This window comes from Neltuma alba, unplaced genomic scaffold (assembly GCF_004799145.2).
Source record: "Neltuma alba isolate B1F8T4 unplaced genomic scaffold, ASM479914v2 tig00003079_pilon, whole genome shotgun sequence".
NCBI lineage: Eukaryota > Viridiplantae > Streptophyta > Magnoliopsida > Fabales > Fabaceae > Neltuma > Neltuma alba.
The window spans coordinates 263,487-285,464 of record NW_021633132.1 but is presented as its reverse complement, the minus strand read 5'-3'; positions in this window follow the sequence as shown (position 1 = coordinate 285,464).

Here is a 21,978-nt window from a genome sequence, read left to right as displayed (position 1 = left end):
GGATAGAGATGAAAGGAAATGAATAAGAACAAGGTAGGTGGATGGTTGTATTGGGAACTAATGAACAGAGAGAGATAAGCAAGTTCCTGGGTAATACCTAGAGCTCGGTGATGCTTAGATACATGATAATGTTAGGGACTAAATAGTACCCTTTTATGTCCCTAAGGTATCCAAGAGCGTGCAATCATGTAACTCAGGCCATTAAGGAATCTAAGAGATGAGATTCCTATAGCTAGATGCCACTGCCTATAATATTGAGTAATCTAGTAGAGAGGCTCCCTTTAAGAGGGATATGGTATTTGAGGAATATACCCTGGCAGAGATTGCATATGAGGAAAGTTTTGACCATGACATACCTCTCTAAGATTAGGGAAGTGGTTCTCCGGATCAGAGCGACGCTGCTCTAGTAAGAGTAAGCTATTGTAACATCCCAAATTTTGGCTCATAGATACAAGTAATAGTACAAGGAAAGGATAATTACTAAGTCCAATGCAATGAAAGTCTCAGAGATCCCTTGGAAGGAAAAAGAGATTTTCCAAGGGCAAATGTGTAAAATAATACTATTCAGGGACTAAAGAATGATGAACTGGAAACAACTAAGGGTCAGAGGTTATACCAGAAACTTGCAAGAGATGGTTCCGAAGGTTAGGCCTAAGGAGGGACCAAATTGCAAACAAAAGACTCCTCGGCCAAGTAGGGACCTAATTGTAAATAATAAAAGTTCTGGTTGGTCAATGCTCAGAGTTAGCAAAAAGGGCCTAAATGACTTAGAAAAATTCCAGAAAAATGGGAATAGGATCCTAGAGTTGATATAAGGCTAGAAATGACAGAAATCCCTGAAATCATTCTAGGGTTTTGAGTAATTTGAGATAGTAACTTAAATTGAATTATTTAAGGTATGAGACGGCCTCAAATAATCAAGAAAAACTGGGGGACAGTAGTTGAGGAATTTACATAGATTGTAAAATTAATTCCATCCCTAGAAACTGACAAGGTTAGCTTTAATCAAATTTAAGGCCTATTTATACCCTATCCGGGGAAAGTCAAAATAACTGTCTAAAGTTTGACTTTTGACCTGAGAAAAATTAGAGGAATTTCTCGTGATGAAAAGGAAAGAAGAAAACCCAAAGGCAGATCAATAGATTTACGAGCCGGTAGAAAGAATTTAGAGAAGGTAACCCCGATTAAGTATTATTTAAGAATATTTATAGGAAAATGAGAAAGAAAATATCTAAACACTATCATGATGGCGCTGAGTCAGCATACTGAGTCACCAAATGCAATCATGACACCTACGAGTCATCATGCTGAGTCACCAAATACAATCATGACACCTATGAGTCATCATGCTGAGTCAGCAGAAGATATTTATGGACAACATAAAAATCGGAACGTAGTACGGGAATATTTTAGATAGTCCTTTGTCTACCCATTATAGTGAAATCTCCACTTTGTGACTCAGTAAGGTTAAGTAGCCTATCAGTAGAGCTAATTACTTTCATCTATGCTCCTCTAAGATGGTGCCATATATGTACTTAATTAAGATGAGACAATGGCGCCAGAACATGTAACATCTAGACTTTTGGGCCTAAAAAGAGAAAAGAGAGTAGAAACAGGGCAAGGGTTAAGCTAGAAGCCTCAAAGAGATGATTATATAAAGTTAAGTCCAAGCAAGGACTAAAGTGTAAATTCAAAAGTTATGACCAACAGGGGTAAAAATGGAAGAGTATACAGAAAATTCTAAGAAAAATCCCAAAAAATGAGAAATAATATTCTAAGACTCTTCTATGAAGAGAAATGATGAAAATACCCCTAAGGCAATTTAAATGGAATTTATGAGGTTGTGGCTAGTAAAAAGTACACTGTTTGAGGTAATTCTTTAAAATAGCAAGAGACCTCAAAAATGTATGTAAAAATGAGGTTAATTGGTTGAAAGGTTATACTAATTTATAAAATTAGTCCTGTAACCAAAAGGCCAGTGGAGTGGCTTTAATAATATAAAGAGCCGGTTTTACTAATAAAAGGGCATTTTTGTAAATGAATTTTTATGCAAGGTTTAAAGGAAGTGTTATGGTCTAAGAAAATTCATAGATATTCTCAAGAATTAAAGGGAATTTATGGAGCAGACAGAAGAATTTTCTAAACCTCGGAAGGCCATAAAGAAAGTCGGAGAAATGTGGGCCAAGTAAAATAGGAGGAAACTTAAGGGCTAAGTTTAGATCCGACGGTTGTGATCTAATCTTCCTTCTGCTCCACCTCTTTAATGACACGTGGCATGTTCTAGAAGGATGATGCAAGGATGATGCAGGAGGATGATGTAAGGATGATGCAAAAATCCACTTGAATTTCCAAAATTGCCCTTACTCCTTCTTCTAGCAACCAAGGGCATTTTGGTCCATTCAAGCCAACTTTTTTGGCTATAAATAGGCACTCTCCCTCCCCCATTTTCGTCCAAGCTAATGAACATAAGGGGAAACTCTTGTAATTTTGATTCTTGAAGCTTATATCAAGAGGAAGACACCTACTTTGTTCAACCGAGTTTGGATCTGAGGTTAGTAAGTTGTTTCCTCTTGTTTATTGCTTTGAATCTTTGGTTTTATGATTCAAAAATGTGAGATCCACTAAGAGGAGGTGCTGGACGAATTGACATAGGCTTAGGGGAGGATGATTTTGATGTTAGATCTAGCTAAAACACATGGATTAGAGGTTATATCAAGTGGATCTATGTGGAAATTGGAAGAATTATGTGCTAATTTGATACCTATTTCGAATTAATTACTATTCATATCTAATTCTAAAATTTGGCATGCTTAAAGTACACTTTGTGAGCTTAAAATGCATGGGTAGAAAACTCCATTTGGATATGTGTACGATTTATAGTGATTTTTCAAAGTTAGAGATTGAAATCTGGAAACAGTGTTGAACTTTTGGAAGAGTGTCAAGTTCCATACAATTCCGGTGCTGTTCAACATAGAATTGGTTCCTGAAACTATTTTTTACTTTAAATTTAACTTGAGGAGATTTCAATGAGACTTGGAACCACTCAGTTTTGATTTTTATAGCTTTAATTATGAATTTTCAAAGTTGAGCAAAAATTCTGGAGATTTTGCGTGAACAGTACCCGTAAACCAAAATTTTCAGATTTGATATTCTTGAATCTAAAGCCATCTAAAGTGGTTCTAATTGACAAGAAATGAATCATGAGGATGGAAAATGATCAGATTTATGTTAGAAAAGTTAGAAAGAAAACCCTAAGACTAGAAGAAAGGGGTTGAGGTTCAAGAAAGCTAGTCTTGAACTTTATGTAATCTAGTGGTCCTAATGGATTGTGTGATCATTATGGTTATGTTTAGGACCTTTGGAACATCCAGGAGGATGTTTGGTGATGTTGACCGAATGCCCACATGGTTGGAAAGTCAAGGGAGTCAAAGGAAAAGTAAGAGGAAAGCTTGAGGTGCAAGGTAGTGAACTTACCTATTGTCATTGCTTGATGTGGTATGTTTGTGTGTTGCCGTGCACATGTTATTTGCATATTGTTGTGACATGTTTTAGCTGCTGTAATTACTATTCATGATGAATAGATTATGTCTCCATGGCCATGCATCAAGAAGTTAGCTTTGAGCATGCTAATATGTCACTAATTAACAAGAGAATAAACAAGTTGTGTGTAGTGCATGAGCATCCATTCAGCATGATTAATATGGTATTGTTTGCTACTGAGATTCTCCCAAATCTCACACCCTCCCTAACCAACCATTTAAGTCAATCAATGATGGACACTAATGGCATGAGAAGCAAGGAGAAGAAATGGAGAATTATTGATGCTAATGGTTGAAATTATGTTTAGTGTATAATTCTCCTATGTTGTAAATTATGTTATGAATGCCATCAATTCAATGTATGTGCTTTGGATGTTTATGGCATGAATGAAAGTATATGGGTATCAATGAGAAAGATTAAGCCCATGTTATGTATGTCAAAGAAATAAAAAGAATTAAAGTAAGGAGATGTTAAGGGATAAAACGTAGGTCCTGAAGTAGTTAGTTTTGAGCTTCAGTTTGACCTATCAAATGAACGTGTTAAGTCACAAGATTTGGTAGACTCATAGTACACATCCCAAGCTTTAAAACAAGAGGTAAATCACCTCAGTTGGATGTGTATATGAAGTGATATGAATTTTCAAAGTTAAGGCGTAGAATCTGGAAAGTCCAGATTTTACCAAACAAATAGTAATCTTAATCCAATAAACTGTACGTTTTCAGTGAAGATAAGTTCAGTTGAATATTTTTCTCTTAAAGAGCATTGAAAGAGCTTTTCATAGAATTTTAGAACACCTCCATACGATTTTTTTAGAATTAGTTATGATTTTTTAAAATTAGACCTGTAATCTGAAAACTGGACAGTGAACAGTAATTTTCCGAAAATTAACGTCCAAATTGAAACTTTTAAGTTTAAGATCATCCAAAGTGGTCTGGAATGGTTCTAAATGAATGCTAAGATACTATATAAGTAAGGTGTGACATGTTTGGCATTAGAGCAGAGGTTCTGGCATAGGAAGAAGAGAACTATCTGCAAGAATTTAGAAAAGCCTAGTTCAGGTTAGAGCTAGTAGTGGAATACTAGCTAAGGTCCAACTAGGGTTATGTCACTAATTAACAAGAGAATAAACAAGTTGCGTGTAGTGCATTAGCATCAATTTAGCATGATTAATATGGTATTGTTTACTACTGAGATTCCCCCAAATCTCACCCCTCCCTAATCAACCATTTAGGTCAATCATCAATGGGCAAAAATGGCATGAGAAGCAAGGAGAAGAAAGTGGAGAATTGTTGATGTTAATGAATGATATTATCATTCAATATGTAATTCTCCTGTTATGTAATTTATGTTGTGGATGCCTATGATGCCACGTATTTAATTATAATACTTATGGCATGTCACACCCTGATAATTTTATTCTAATTGATGAATGATTTGTGACTGACTAAGGCCAAATAGTATAGTAGACTAGTAAAGGATTCAGGCTATGAGGAAAAATCAGGATAGGGACATAACGGTCATTTTTGAAAAAATCGGTCAAGAAAGGGCAATATTGGAAATAATGTCCGAAATTCCTGAAAATTCCCAGAAAATCATAAAAAATAGAAAAGAGGGTACAGAATAATGTTTGAGGCTTAGAAGATGAATATAAGATTAAAAATAATTTATCAGGGAATTATTTGTAATTTTTGGAATTTTTGGTTAATTAAGGAAAATTAGCCAATTTCCATTATTTAAAATATATAGAGGCCTCAAAAATTCAAGAAAAATAGGGATAAAATTACTTCCCACGTTTGGATGTACAGAGGTTAGCTTAAAGAATATTTATTACCGAATTATTATCGGTAGAATAGTGATTTTTGACAGAATAAAATTTAGAAAATTATAGAGGGAGGTAAAACTTGAGAAAAATCATGGATTACCCTTGGAATGAGGGGAATTTAATGAGGTGTTGAAATCAAAATTTTGGGACAGTAAATTGGACAGGATTGTTGGAAAATCGGACCGGAAATACACAAATAATCAGTGGATTGCACTGATTATTGGATGAGTCATTTTTTCCCAATATTAAGAGTAATATTTCGGCCAAAATAAAGGGGGAGGGCAAAGTTGAAATTTTCAAATTGTTCAAGGGCATAAAGGGAAATAAGAGACAAAACAATAAAGTAATATTTTAATTCCACATGAAAATCACATGGTGATTAGGTGTCCATCCATGTGTCAACTTCTTATGGTGTGTGCCCTAAGATTTGTCCATGTGTAAGTAGAAAAAAATGGACGGCCGAGATCGCATCTTTTTCCCGAAGGGCATTTTTGGCATTTTGAAATATTAAAGCCTATAAATACCCCCCTTCCATGAACAAATTCGGCCAAAGAGGTTTTGTAGTGAGGGAATGTTGTGTTCTTGAGTTCTAGGAGTGAGAAAGGAAGAAAGAAGAGAGAGAAAGGGAGAAAGCAAGGTTAGACACCTCTAATCGCCGATTAAAAGCTAATTAAGGTATGTTTACCTCCCTGAGTGTTAATTATTTGTAGTTAATTATTTATTTGAGGAAGATTAGGATTAATTACCTTGATTAATTATGGTTTAATGGTAGCTAAGATTAATCATGTTATTTGATTAAAGATTAGTAAGTAATTAAGGTTAGCTACCCTGATTAATTAGTAACTAGTGATTAGTTATGCTAATTGAAGGATGATTAATTATGATTAATCATGTTGGTTAAGGAATGATTAAAGGTTAATCATATTGATTAGAGAATGAATAATGGTTAATCATATTGATTAGAGAATGATTAAAGGTTAATCATGTTGATTAGAGAATGAATAATGGTTAATCATATTGATTAGAGAATGATTAATGGTTAATCATGTTGATTAGAGAATGATTAATGGTTAATCCATAAGGGATTAGTGACTTAATCTTAGAAGATTATGTTGTACTAATGACTATGTGACTTGAGGACCTTAATTAAATATTGGATTAAGGATTAAGGGTTAGTGATTAACCAAGAAAGCATGATTAATCATGGATTAAGGAAGAATTCCAAGACCTTAATTGAGGATTAAGGCTTGGTCAAACTAAGGTCAAAGGTTTAGGAAAGGTATACAGAAATTATAAATTAAAAGGCACAAGGGTAGCATTATATTGAGAAAGAATGATATACTGGATATGGAATTTACCATACCCTTACTGTATGGTTGATAGGCAATTTTCTGGAAACCTAGGAGGATCTCAAGCAAAGAAACAAGGAGGAAACATTAAGCGTGGAATTGAGGTAGCGTGAACTGCAATTATTTTGTTGATCTGCATTTGGTGTTTCTGCTATGTGTGTTTATGTGCCATGAGAATGTTTATGTACAGATGATGTGAACTCCTTGCAATGTATGCCTTGGTTCTTGCATGATTGAGTTGTGACCAGAATGATTATATGCTCCATGATATGATGACATGGATACAGAATGGTTATGGCATGGCATAAAGACTAGAAATGTTATTATACTGCATGTAGCATGACATCTTATGCATGTTGACTTGATGGTTGTATGTTCAATGCTACTGGGATTTCTATGAAATCTCATTCCTCCTATAACATGATATCTTAGGTGCTACTACTGCCAAGGAGAAGGGAAAGGAAATAATCATGGCTTGAGGAAGATATGAATTATGTATTGTATTATACGGTTTTGAAACTTTCTCTTTCAAGCCATGTAAGCATACTCTGATCATGAACACATGATATGATCACCTTTTTGAATGTATAATAATGATAGAGTAGCTTTATATGTGATTATGGTATGACTATCGTGAAAAACGAAATGCTGTTAGAATTAGTGAAAAAGGGGATAAAAATGGTTTAGATTTGACCAAACTTTGACCAATGAAGACCCTGGACAATTGTTTGAATTTTTCCCTGAAATTTGGCATGCAAATAGATCTTATTTTTCCCTTTAAAATGAGTGGTAAAGTGTCACAATCGGAGCTCTGTGCAAGAAGTTATGCCTTTTCAAAGTTAGGCAAAAATCCTGGAAAATAGAAAAATGACCAAATGAACAGTACTTTTCGAAATTAAAATCGGATACGTTTCTGATTAAAGTGGAACCTGAGGTCATTTTTCCTTGATAGATGATGTTAAGAGCTTCGAGTGAAACTTGGAATGACCTTGTTTCAATTTTTCTATAATTAGTTATGATTTTCCAAAGTTATGCCAAGTTTAAGGTTACAGTGAATAGTAATGCGGGAAAAGAAATTTTCAAATTCAGGTTTTTCAACCCGGTAACCTTAAATTGCGTTTCCGAATATCTTGACTTGGCACAATATAAGGTCGTAAACGTAAGGTGTTACATGGCATGTATAGAAATGTATGAGAACGAATGGAAAAGAGTAAGCCCATCTTATGTATGCCAAAGAAATAAAAAGAATTAAAGTAAATAGATGTTAAGGGATAAAACGTAGGTCATAGAGTAGTAATTTTGTAACTCTAGTTTGACTTATCAAACGAATGAGTTAAGTCACGAGATTTTGCAGACTTATAGTACACGTCCTAAGCTTTAAAATAAGAGCTAGATCATCTCAATTGGATGTGTATACAACGAGATACAAATTTCCAAAGTTGAGGCATAGAATCTGGAAGTTTCAGATTTTACGAAATGAACAGTGATATTCATTGATTAAACTGTATAAATTGGGCAAAGATAACTCTAATTGGATATTTTTTCCCTTAAAGACCATTGAAATAGTTTTCTGTAGAATTTTAGAACACCCCAATACAATTTTTATAGAATTAGTTATGAATTTTTGAAGTCGGACCTATAATCTGTAAATTAAATGGTGAATAGTAACCGAATAATTGTGTTGAAATTTTAAATCTACGGGCTTGTGCCATGATCTGCTTGAACCATAATGCTTACGAATGTGTGCTCTGAGGAGTTAAAGGCAAGACATTTCACTTTATCTCCCTAACTTGTATTAACAATTAATGATTAATTCTTTCCAAGCATAATCTCATTCCATTCATGCATTAACCATTCTTGTGCATTATCATTCTTAGCTATACATGGCATTATCATTATTTAACATCACATAACATTAATAGCATGTTTATGTCATACATTAACATACAAATTATACAATTTAATACAATGAATTTCTTCAATTCTTTTCCTTTTTCCTTGCTTCCGCTTCTTGCATCTATTGCTTTACTATTATCATCTTGTAACCTTTAAGCTTTCTTCTTGGTCTTTTTACTTTCTAACTAGCAAGATTGCTTGAATAACCTTGCCATTCCTCTTGCTTAGTATCTAATGGCATTAAAATAGGGAGAAAATTAATAAGAAATTCATGCAAAATGTATTCCCCAGGCATTCCTTCACCTATCTTGCTATTTAGCATAGTATTGAGTACTTTTTCAAGTCCTAACTTACCCAAGACTACTGAGACATGTTGTGACACCATTTTCTCATCTTAAATAGGTCCACATGACATTATATAACATTCCTAAAAGGGAAGTGATGCTCTTCTCTTGTTCTTCCATTAAAACAATTAATAATATTTATTTCAGAGTAAGCTTGATTGAAATCTTTCTACTGGTCCACGGCTCTAAGAATCTGTCTCTGGGTGCTAATGCTGTTTATTCATCACAGGAATTTCTCTCATTTTTTAAGTCAAAAGTGAGCCTCTAGATAGTTTACTTTGACTTTTCCCAGATAGTGTATAAATAGGTTTTAAATTCTATTAAAGCCAACCTTTTCGCTTTCTGGGGGCGAAATCATTTTTAAAACTCGTGATAATTCCTCAAATATTTTTCCCCACTTTTGTCCAATTATCTAAGGCCTCCATATATTTTAAATAATTCAATTTTTGCTAATATTCAAAATTAACCAAAATGCTGGGAATTCCACAAATTACTTTCAAGAGCATTTTCATCATTTTTAGCCTTATACGGGCCTCTGGAGCCTATTCCTATTTGTTTGGGAATTTTTTTGAGGTATTCAAGCCCAATTTTCATCACTACCCTGTTTAGGCCTGAAACTTTTCAAATTTACATTTTAGGTCCCTACTTGGATTTAGCCTCAAGAATCCTTTTACTGAGATTTCTAGTATAACCTTTGGCCGTTAATTTCCTTCACTTCTTATAATGGACTCCGGAACTTTGCACACAGGCCTTAACATACCATTTCACATTTTCTGGGTTTTTTCTAGGATTTTTGGGCATAATTTTTATTTTTACCCTTGCCAATCCAAAACTTTGCAAAATTATAATTTTCATTTTTACCCTTACTAATTCGAAACTTTGGAAAATTATACTTTTACCCTTGGTTCGGCTTAATCCATAATTCTCCTTATTAAGGCCTCCAACATAACTTTTGGCTTTTATTTCTTATTGTTAGGCCTTGAGACTTCACTAGAGTCTCTAACTTTCTCTTTTCTCAATCCTAGAAAACTTTTCCTTTGTGATTTAGTCCCTCGGAATCCCTATGTCCTTCTAGGGAATCTCTAAGACCTCTTCCAAAAAGAGTCTGGTAGTCTACCTATTTCATGTTAATTCTGATACTTTTAGGCCTAAAATCTGGGATGTGACATCGTTTGGGTGCACCGCGGCAAACATGAAGTAGTGTCATTGTGAAAGGACCAAAATCTACATTTGAATATATCAGATGGCACGCATTTTGGCAGAGAAGAGGAAATCCTATTAATGCATCAACTTGCTTAGTTTAGTTGGCATTTCTCCTTGTAATTTTCATCCCAACATTGACAAATTAGAGGGGCATAAGTTTAGATTGATTGAGAGTCACACAACACTTTTTTCTCCTTTAATTTTTATACCTTCCTTCTTTCCCTGTCTCCATCTACATTTTTCTCCATTCTTCATACTTCCATCATCATTTTTGTATCTTTTCTTGAATCTACCATAGAAGGACGTCTATTGAAGCTTGGTGAAGTGAAGATTTCGTCCATGAGTTGCTAAGTTTCTTATTCTTCTCTCATAATGGCAATGGCTATAGCTTAGGCAACCTAGGGGAGTTTTCAACTGATTAAATCTCTTCCTCTTCATTGTTTAGTACTTCTTAGGTCTTAGAATGCTATTTGATGTTTAGATGGATTATATTGGATTATATTTGTATTAGGGATTTATTTTATTTTTTTAGAATTTCAAGACTTGTGTTTGGTACTTGAGCTTTCATTTGGTATAGTTTTTGCTCTGGAATTGTTGAGACTATCTAATAGCAATTTAAGGTGGCTTAATTATTAGATTTCTTTTATGTGTCTAATGTAATTCTTGATTCTAATTTTGCTAGTTATGCTTAATCAACCTGATTGTGGTTAAATCATATTTAAGGTGGCTTGGTTTGTGTTAATTTATTTAGGCCTAGGCTAAGAGGTGGCTCTTAGTGTTTTAATTGCTAGCTAACTCCCAAATCATTTAAAGTATTGAAGGCCTAAGTCATTGTGAGAGAGGAATGTTCATATCATTGTTAAACTCTTATATTTCATTTTTGTCATTCAACTAAATCAACCATTTCATTTCATTCTAAGAGATAAAATCCATAAACAAGTCGTTTGAATTCAGTTAGAAGTAGATAAAACAAACCCCCCTAAATTTGTTAACTTTACATATAGTTTACTTAGGTAATCATTGCATTTTGGCTCCCTAAAATGATATAACCTGGACTGTGCCACTTTACTGCATATTTCTTTCCGTTATTTGTTTTCAAGCCCTGAGGCGGCTATAAGGGAGAGTTCAAACTGGTGCCCTTGCCCGAGGGGCCAAGAAATTAGTTCCTTAGGTTAACTTGTGTCAGCTCATTGTTGACTGGGGTTAAGAGCCTTTTAGGTTACATTTAGGTAGTTTGTTACACACTTATTCATAATATAGGTTTTCACTTTGCATAATATCAAAATTTTGAGAAATTCAAACAAAGATATTGATTTTCCTTCTTTTTATGCTTTGTATGCACTTGTTGTATTGGCATACACTTGTATTCTAAAATACTTGCTACATTTACATACATCAGGCCCCTGTTTTTATGCTCTCTGTGATCTTTCACTGTGGCCAACTTGCAGGATTTTGCTAGAGTTCTTCTCAGGATACCTTCACCATGGCTAGCTTTCCCTCTCATCGTTGCGTGACCTGCATTTCTAGATCCCTTTTTGCTTCAGGACAGTGTTGTCGTGACAGTCATTTTGCTTCACCGTGGCCAAATATTTTCAAAAAGTTGTGAAAAATCTCTACTTTCTTGACATTCCTCTATCACACTTCATATATATTCTTTTATCCATAAATACATACTCATACATATATATTCACACTTGCTTGCACTTATTCATATCATCCATTTTAACTTAATCCTGTAAGTTTACATTGTTACCTTGTGTTCTCTTGATTAATTGTGTATGCCAAAGAGATCTTCATCTCTTGTGCCTTATAATTCAAAAATAGAGAGAACCCTTACAGCAATAAGAAAAGAAAATAAAATTTTACGAACTAGTAAGGTTATGATAGAGGAGGAATTAATTCCACACACATCTAACTTACCTTCTAGTAACCCTAAATAGAATTTAAGTTTTTCCTTGTTATATATCCACCATGGCTAGACTTGGAAGGGCAATCCCTAATCCTAATAAACCAGAACACTTGAATAAAGGGAATGGGGCTGAATTACATAACAATGCACTTAATGCAGAGGGTAGAGGTATTCTCAATGATAACCCTAATAGAAAAAGAACAATTAGGGAAGCAACACAAACATATGCTGATTTTGATCCTTCGTATGCTACTTTTCTAAATTTTGAAAGCGATTTTGAAATCAAAGGTTAATTAGTACATTTAATCACTAAAATTCATGGATTGGCAGGTGAAAATCCCTATACACATATCAATGCCTTGCAAATGCACTGTTCAAGCATGAAACCAGTTGACGCAAAAGTTGAGGATGTGATGCTTAAAGTCTTCTATCTATCCCTTGAAGGAAAGGCTAAGAAGTGGTATACGAAGTTGCCTAGACATGCTAAAAATGCTTACTAGTCTTGGACAAACTTAAGAAAGGCTTTCTTAGATAAATATTTTCCCTCTTCTAAGACATCTACTTCTTATAAGTGTTAGATTTAAGGTATTGATGATAACAGGTTAAGTTATTTCTGGTTTAGTAAGTTGATCGATCACCTGGTCGATCAAAGGTTAATCGATCATGTATTAGATAAACTGCCTTTGTATTTTTAGTACCTTAGCACTAAGTTTGATTGATAAACAGTTGAGATAAACTAAAATTTATGAGTTGATCAATCAATTGATCGATCATTGATAACACTGTTTAATGTAAAGTCTTACAGAAAATTATCGATTAATAAATCAATAATCTAGTGTTCAATCAACTATCAGAGAAAGCCACAGAATCTTGGCAAGCATTTATTGATCATCTGATCGATCAAGTAGTTATCAATGAGAACACAGATAAATAGTAAAGTCTTCCTACTCACTTTATGTTCTGTTTAATTCACCATTCATCGATCACTTTACCGATTAGATCTTAATCAATAACCTCTTCAAACATTGCATGATAACTTACTTCCGGTTAATCGATAATGTCACATACAGTAATATGTTAATTAGGAATAAGGATATTCCTAAACAATTAAGGACAAAAAGGATAAGGAGAAATAGAAGATTTATGGTGGAAAATAATTATTATGATTTTCCAAGTTAATTATGAAAATTTGACTATTTAAGGAAAATTGGCAAAAATAATTATGGAGAAATATTTTCAAACCTCAAAAAATTAAGAAAAAATAAGAATAATTTCCTTGAGAATTATATGATGTTATAAAATTAGTTTGATGACCAAATTATGCTTGGAAAAATTACAAAGAAATTTAACGGCGATTTAGGCTAATTTAAGGCCTTTTATTTGAAAAATTCCAAATAAATATTTGGAAGGAGAATAAAATTCCAAGAAAATTTCTATGATGTCTCAAGGACTTATAAGAGATTATAAAATTAAAAGGAGACCCTCAAATGCCCAAGATTTTTCCTAATTCCTTTGACAATTGGAAAAATCACTAATGAAAAGGGAAATATCTTTCCTTTCTATTTAATTAATGAAAATTTGAGATTTGGATAAAAAGGGCATTTTGGAAACAGAAAAATGAGGAGAATGAATTATGGATCTAACAGAAAATAATTATAGAGGACAGAGTACTGGAATTATAGAAAGAAGTTAAATCTGAAATAAAAATGCACCGATAAAGTGTAGATTAGAGTCTTGTACTTTATTTGGCCCACAATTTGCCATTTGTCAAGTCCCCAATGAAGAGTAATTAAAGTTTCCAAGTGTCAAGCCTTAAGAGGAGAGGATCTTGACTTTGGAAACTAATTACATTTGGGTTTACCTAATTAAGAAAGAAGTTTCAAGAAGGAGTAGGGAAGTGACAGTTGGCAAATCATTAATTGTTGGTAGTTGGGATATTTTGTGCACTTAAGTGAGCTCTTCCTCACTCATTTTTTAGATATGTGGTATGGCCAAGAGAGAATAAGAGAGGAAAAGAGAGAACTTGAAGGGTGAATAAGGAGGAATCAGCCACTTTGGATCAAGAAAGCTTGGAGCTAAGGTTAGTAGTTGATATTACGTTGTTCCTTGGTTGATTCTCTTGAGTTTGATAGTTGGAAAGATCATTTCTTGTTTCTCATTACTGCTGGCCAAAATGTATGATGTGTAGGGGAGAAAGTTTTGTTGTTCACACATGTTAGAACACTTCAAATCTCGGTCATTCCAAGTGGTTTCAAGTGATTGCATGTTATTTGTGAAGAGATTTCTTTGATGCTTCTCAAATGGTACTATTCGACCAAGATCAAAACTAGATCCTAGGATGTGCTTTTCAATGTTTTGATGCTTCCATTATGTTTAAAATGAAAAATCATGCAGGATAAACCTAAAGAACAAGTGTTGGAAGCATTAGAATCCAAGTTGTAATTTTTGGATAATAAACCCCTTTGGTTCGACCAAGCTAAAACTAGAAGAAGGAATTTTATTTCCTTAAATCTAAGTGTATATTTGGATTCTAAATGAAAAATCATGTAGGAATAAAGTAAGAAAAGATTTTAGGGCTTAAGGAAACAAAGCTCAAAAATTAAAGATCAAAGGTTAAATCTTTAAAGGGCAAGGGTTTAATTGAGTTTTGTTATTGATTTTTGATATGGTTTGGTTGGTAATGTTGCTATCCCTTTCATGATTTGTGATGTTAGGGTTTTTTAATTGTGGAGGAGAGGAAGAAGCTCAAAGAATCAAAGAGCATTTGAATCAAGGTAGTAAGATTTAATTAACTGCAATGTTAATTGTTGTATTTGTTGTTATGCAATTTCATGTGCTATTATGTGGTTGAGCTAAATGGTGGTGATAATGATTGTGTAGCTATACTCATTACTTTAAGTACCTTGACTATTGCATGCTAGAGTGCTATATGCATGAGGTAACATAGTTTCCTATTAATAGCAAAAGGTTGGAATGCTTGTAATTAATGCATATTGATATTGTGGTTACCTTTCTTGCTACTAGGATTTCATTGAAATCTCACCCTCTAAAAATAATCCAACATTTTAGGGTCTGAATCATCCAAAGGGAAGCTACAAATTCAAGAGTAATTGTGGTGGTGAACAATGGGAAAACAATTCTATTTTGGTTATGTATAAGTATGTATGGTTGGTGCTGTAACCCTAAGGAAGCTGTGAAATTGGAGCAGCATTTTGACTGAGTTCCTGAATGAATTTAACTGTGAAATTTGGCATTCCTATAGTTCATGTCTCAAGCTTTAATTCTTTAGGTAGCACATTAAAAATGGACAATTGTGTAATTTTTAATGATTTTTTAAATTTAAGTCTAAAATCTGGAAAAAGGATTTTTACCGACATGATAGTGGTGACTTCGACAAAAATCTAGTACTTCCTCAAAACGAATTAGTTGATAAGATTATTTTTCAGTGAAAGAGCTTTCAAAGAGCTTTCCATAGAATTTTGAACCACTCCATTTTGATTTTTTTAGATTCAATTATGATTTTTTGAAATTGAACCAGAAAACTGGATTTTACCAAATGAACAGAAAAAATCCGAAAAGTAACGTCCTCAACATCCTAAATGAGATTTTTGAGCTCAAGACCATCTAATGTGGTCTAAAATAGTTCTAATTGAACTCTAAGTCATTCTAGTAGTAAGGCGTAATATTTTTGGTATCATAGCGAAGGTTCTAGCATAAGATAGAATGCTTTGCTTGAATGATATGCCAATTAAAGGAAAATTGACATATTGTTATAGGAGAATATTACTGTTCATTTATTAGATGGTTTGGTTGTTACAATGTAGGATGAAGTAGAATGATTTGTTGGGGCTACAATAGTGACTTAAAGGGTTCAGTTAACCAGAGGAGACCAGGAGAACCTTTCCCTCAATAGTTTGATGAGGATGAGAACTACAGCCTTGTAGCAACTTCTACTATGATACCTTATGAGAGAATAACCCTTTGCCTGACATAGCCATAGTTGCTTCCAATGATCCTTAAAGGATTGAAGTCATTGAAATATTGAATGACAAAAGGGCTAGACCAAGTGAGGTGAGATCACTTCCTAAAAAGAAAGAAGACCTGATTGAGTGGAAGAGGGATGTAAGCCTAGGACACCTACTCGTAGGGCCTAACTGGCAAGACTCGACCATTTACTTAGACTACCTTCAGGGAGTGAAGGTGTTATATTAGACTCATGGATGGGGTAACACTTATCTGGATATTGAAGATTGGACTTATATGATGACAGAAATACTTCCATATATCCCCTTGTGGGTGCATGAATTCTATTGCCTGGATCAGATATCGGGTTTAGGCATTGAAGAATATATCTAAAGCCCTGAAAGCTTTGTTATGAGTCACTACTTTTAGAATAGTAAGACCTTTGTAACACTGACACAGGACTTGTTTTGATACAGCTAAACATAGTAGGTTAGACTGGTAATGCTTGGCTGTATGTCTGTTTTGTTCGGCATGTATGTACTAAACTTGCTACTTTTGCTTGATGTATGGATATTGCTTATGTATGTAAGGTTGTTAAGTGAAATCTAAGCATGTTGTTTAATTCTTGTTCCTTTGTTTTGTGTTCGTTTACTTAGCATAATGGTTAGAACCCGAAGAAACGCTTTGCCGGAGAAACCCTTAGGACATAACGCAAGGTAAAATGTCCTGCCTTTAACCCCTCAAAGCACACATTCATAAGCATTATGGTTCAAGCAGATAATGACAAAAGCCCGTGGATTTAAAATTTCAACATAATTACCCAGATTACTATTTACTGTTTAATTTTCAGATTATAGGTCCAACTTTAAAAATTCATAATTAATTCCATAAAAATCATATTTAGGTGTTCTAAAATTCTACGGAAAGATATTTTGATGCTCTTTAAGGAAGAAATATCTAATTAGACTTATCTTTGCCCAATTCATACTGTTTAATCAATAAATATTACTGTTCATTTTGTAAAATCTAGAACTTCCAGATTATATGCCTCAACTTTAGAAATTCGTATCTCCTTTTATACACATCCAATTAAGGTGATCTATCTCTCATTTTAAAGCTTGGAATATGTTTTATGAGTGTGCCAAATCTCGTGACTTAACTCATTCATTTGATACGTCAAGCCGGAGCTACAAACTCACTGCTTCAGGACCTACGTTTTATCCCTTAACATCTCTTTAATTCTTTTTATTTCTTTAGCATACATAACATAGGCTTACTCTTTCCCGTTCATACCCATACATTTTTATACATGCCATAAGTATTATAATTAAATACATGGCATCATAGGCATCCATAACATAATTTACATAATAGGAGAATTACACATTGAATAATAATATCATTCATTAACATCAATAATTCTCCACTTTCTTCTCCTTGCTTCTCATGCCATTATTGCCCATCATTGATTGACCTAAATGGTTGGTTAGGGAAGGGGTGAGATTCAAGAGAATCTCAGTAGCAAATAATACCATATTAATCATGCTAGATGGATGGTAATGCACTAGATGCAACTTACTTCTTCTCTTGTTAATTAGTGACATATTAGCATGCTTAAAGCTACCTTCTTGATGCATGGCCATGAAGACATAATCTACTCATCATAAATAGCATTTATAGCAACAAATACATGTCACAACAACATTCAAACATCATGTACAACAATACACAAGCATACAACATCAAGCAATGATAATTGGTAAGTTCACTACCTTGCACCTCAAGCTTTCCTCTTACTTTTCCTTTGATTCCCTTGACTTTCCAACCATGTGGGCATTTGGTCAACATCACCAAACATCCTATTGGATGTTCTAAGGTCCTAGACATAGTCACATTAATCATACAATCTATTAGGAACACTAGATTATATAATATTCAAGACTAGCTCTCTTAAACCTCAACCCTTTCTCTTGGTTTTAAGGTTTTCTTTCTAGCTTTTCTAACATAAATCTCATCATTTTCCATCCTCAAGATTCATTTCTTGTCAATTAGGACCACTTTAGATGGCCTTAGATTCAAGAAGATCAAATCTGAAAATTTTGCTTCGCGGGTACTGTTCACGTAGAAATTCCAGAATTTTTGCTCAGCTTTGAAAATTCATAATTAATTCTAGAAAAAAAAAAAAGAGTGATTCCAAGTCTTATTGAAAGCTCCTTAAGTTCTATTTAAAGGAAAAATAGTTTCAGGAACCAATTCTATTCTAAACAGTACCAGAATTGTATGGAATTTGACACCCTTCCAAAGGTTAAACACTGTTTCCAGATTTCAAACCCTAAATTTGAAAAATCACCATAAATCGTACACATATCCAAATGAAGTGTTCTATCCATGGATTTAAATCTTATAGAGTGTACTTTCATTGTCAAATTTTAGAATTAGATACAAAGAGTAACATATTCAAAATAGGCATCAAGTTAGATGCTATAACCATCACATACCTTGATCTTTAAGCTTGAATCTTGTTCCTTCTTCTTGGCCTTCACCCCTACGTTTTTCTCTCTAAATTTTGGCAGAGTTTCCCCTCCTAACTTATGTTGGCTAAAAACATGAAGGGGGAGAGGCTCTGTTTATAGCCAAAAATTTGGTTTAAATGGACTAAAATGCCCTTGGTGGCTAATGGAAAGAGTAAGGGCAATCTTGGAACTCTAAGTTGACTTTTACATCATCATTGCATCATCTTCTTGCATCATCCTACCTCATCCTTCTAGAAGATGCCAAGTGTCATAAATGTGGTGGAGGAGAAGGGAGATTAGATCCTAACCGTTGGATCAAAACTTAATCCTTAAGTTTTGTCCGAATTCACTTGGCCCACGTTTCTCCGGCTTTCTTTATGGCCTTCCGGAGCTCAGAAAATTCTTCTATCTACTCCATAAATTCCCTTTAATTCTAGAGAGTATCTATGAATTTTCTTAGGTCATAACACTTCTTTTAAGCCTTGCATAAAAATTCATTTGCTAAAATACCCTTTTATCAGTATAATCGGCTTTTTAATTTATTAAAGCCATTCCACTAGCCTTTTGGTTACGAGACTAATTTTATAAATTAGTACAATATTTCAACCATTTAACCTCATTTTTACATATATTTTTTTAGGTCTCTTACTATTTTAAATAATTATCTCGAATAGTATACTTTTTACTGGCCATAACCTCATAAATTTCATTTAAGCTACCTTGGGGGTATTTTCGTCTTTTCTCTTAATAGAAGAGCCTTATAATATTATTTCCTATTTTCTAGGATTTTCTTAGAATTCTTTGTATACTCTTCCATTTTTACCCTTGTTGATCATAACTTTCTGAATTTAGGGTTTAGTCTCTACTTAGACTTAACTTCATACAATCCTCTCTTTGAGGTTTCTAACTTAACCCTTGGCCTATATCTAGCCCTTTTCTCTTTTTGAACCTTCGAGACTTTACTGGAACCTTCAACTTTGATTACACTTTAGCCCCTTAAAACTTTTATTTTGCAGTTTAGTCTCTAAAATTGCTTTGACTTCCTTTCTCATCTTTGACACTTCTGCTTAAAAGGGGTCTAGTAGCTTATCCAATTCAGGCTATTTCTAGTACTTCTAGGCCCAAAAGTTTGGATGTTACACAAGGGTCCCTCCTAATCCTCTACAATTAATTTTAGATCTCTTAGAATAGCAACAAAAGACTATTGAAGAGATGAGGATGGCACAAGCTCACGAGGAACAAGAAAGAGATGCCACAATAGCAGCAGCAGTAGTGGCTAACCTCGATAGGAGGCAGCCAAAAGAAGAAATATCCACAGTTCAAGTAACAAAATAGCTACCTAGACCAGTAATGCCAGTAGTAGACCCTAACAGCATCCAGCAGTAGATAACTCACTTTTGCAAGCACAATCCACCATCCTTCAATGGAGTGTTTGATGTCTAAGTAGCAGGGGACTGGATTAATCGCTTGGAAAGGATTTTTAAAGTTTTGGACTGTCTGACTGAGCAAAAAGCACAAATGGCGATCTACAAGCTAGAAAAGGATGCTGACCGTTGGTGGAAGATAACTAAACTTATTCTTAATGCTCAAAACACAAGATTGACATGGGAAGTGCTCCTGGAGTAGTTTTACGAGAAGTATTTTCCCACAGTGAGTCAGGGAAGAAAAGGAAGTAGAATTCTGACCCTGAAGTAGAAGGATAACAAGCTATTTGATGAGTACTTAGCTAAGTTCATCCGTCTCTCTTACTATTCCAGTTACCTACATTACCAAGATGAGGAGAGGTGGAGGACAGAGAAAATGGTCAAAGGACTAAAGTAGTCCTTAAGGGAGATAATTGCTCCCAGGCAGCTTGAGTACTTCAACAAGATAGTTGAAGCTCGTCAAATTACAAAGAATAGCCTAAATCATCATCTGATGGTTAAGTCTACTCCCAAGTCAAAGAAGAGAGATCAGGGTGGCATCTCTTCTAATACTAATAGGAAGAGGAAAGGCCATGGGACAACCAAAAGAATAAGAAAGGAGGCACCCCTCAATGGCAAGGAATGCCTAACCTGCGGTAAGAGTCACAGTGATAGACCGTGTATGGCCGAACAAAATGTCTGCTATACCTGTGGTAAGCCGACACTTCTCAAGAGAATGCCTACAAAACGCAAAAAAACCGAGATTATGCACCCAAGGACAAGTGTTTTCCATCACAATAGAAGAAGCTCAAGAGTCACAGAAATGATCCAAGGCATGATCATTATTAACAACTCCCTAGTGATTGCAATGTTTGAATTGGGTACCAGTTATTCTTTCATCTCATCTGTCAATATTTTAAGACTTAGCTTAGTTATGAACACTATTATACTGCCTTAGATTTGATATTGTGCCTTCTATGAAATTGATGTGGTAATGCGATTGGTTGTCATCCCATAATAGCAAGGACAAGACCTTAATCCTACCCCCAAGAGAAATAGAGATGAATCCGGAAGTTAGGTTGAACTTCATAATAGAAGCCCAGACAGACAATGCTACGATGAGCAAGCTAGGTAAGGCTAATAGAGGTTAAGAGAAAAGTGTGTTTTGTCATAATGAACCAAGGGAATTAGTGGCAATGAATGAATATAGAAGTGATTACCATAAGAGGTGGCAACTTTCATCGCTATAAACAAGGATTCTGGTCACGACAAACAAACACAATAACTCCCAATGTTAAGGTGGTATCTCAATGAGAGACAATAACTCTTAGAGGTCATAGAAAGTAAGATTAGTAAAGGTCAGAAAGAGAGAGTTAGCCACTAGTTAGAATTATCAGATTTCCCCTCAAGAGGAAGGGTAATGATATGGAGTCGAACAAGACAGTTGGGGGTTGAATTTGTACACCGCTAAGAAGGTGTAGTGGCTACCTAAACTGGACAAATATTTACAGCCTCGTTAGGACTGGGGCACCATAATAGAGTAGTTATCTCAAGTCCCAGAGTAGATAAATAGCAACTTAGAGATAGTAAAGTCATGATGGAGAGCTCTAGTGAAATTTCTTAAGGATCGAGAAGAAAAAGAGACAGATAGCTGTGTAGAGAACTAGCATAAGAGGTTGGCATGTTCCTGATGATGTTAAAAGATACTCAGTCACTTAGGATTAGGTTGAGAGGCACCCTTTTCAGGGAAAAAGGTCTTAGCCAAGAGTCTTTTTATTGAAAGTGGGAATTGGTCCTCCAAGCTAGAATTGATATTACTCAATACGGAGTAAGATACTATTAGTGGCAGTCTCACCCAAGAGGGGAGTGAATTAGGTGAGTTATAAAAATTTACAAAATTAAAACAAAGAGTTATCAGAAACAAAAAGTGAGAGTTTAGAATGATTTCACCGTAGAAAGGAAGACACAAGATTTATACTGGTTCGGTCTCAACCACTGGACCTACGTCCAGTCCTCAAAACACCTCTGAGTATTTC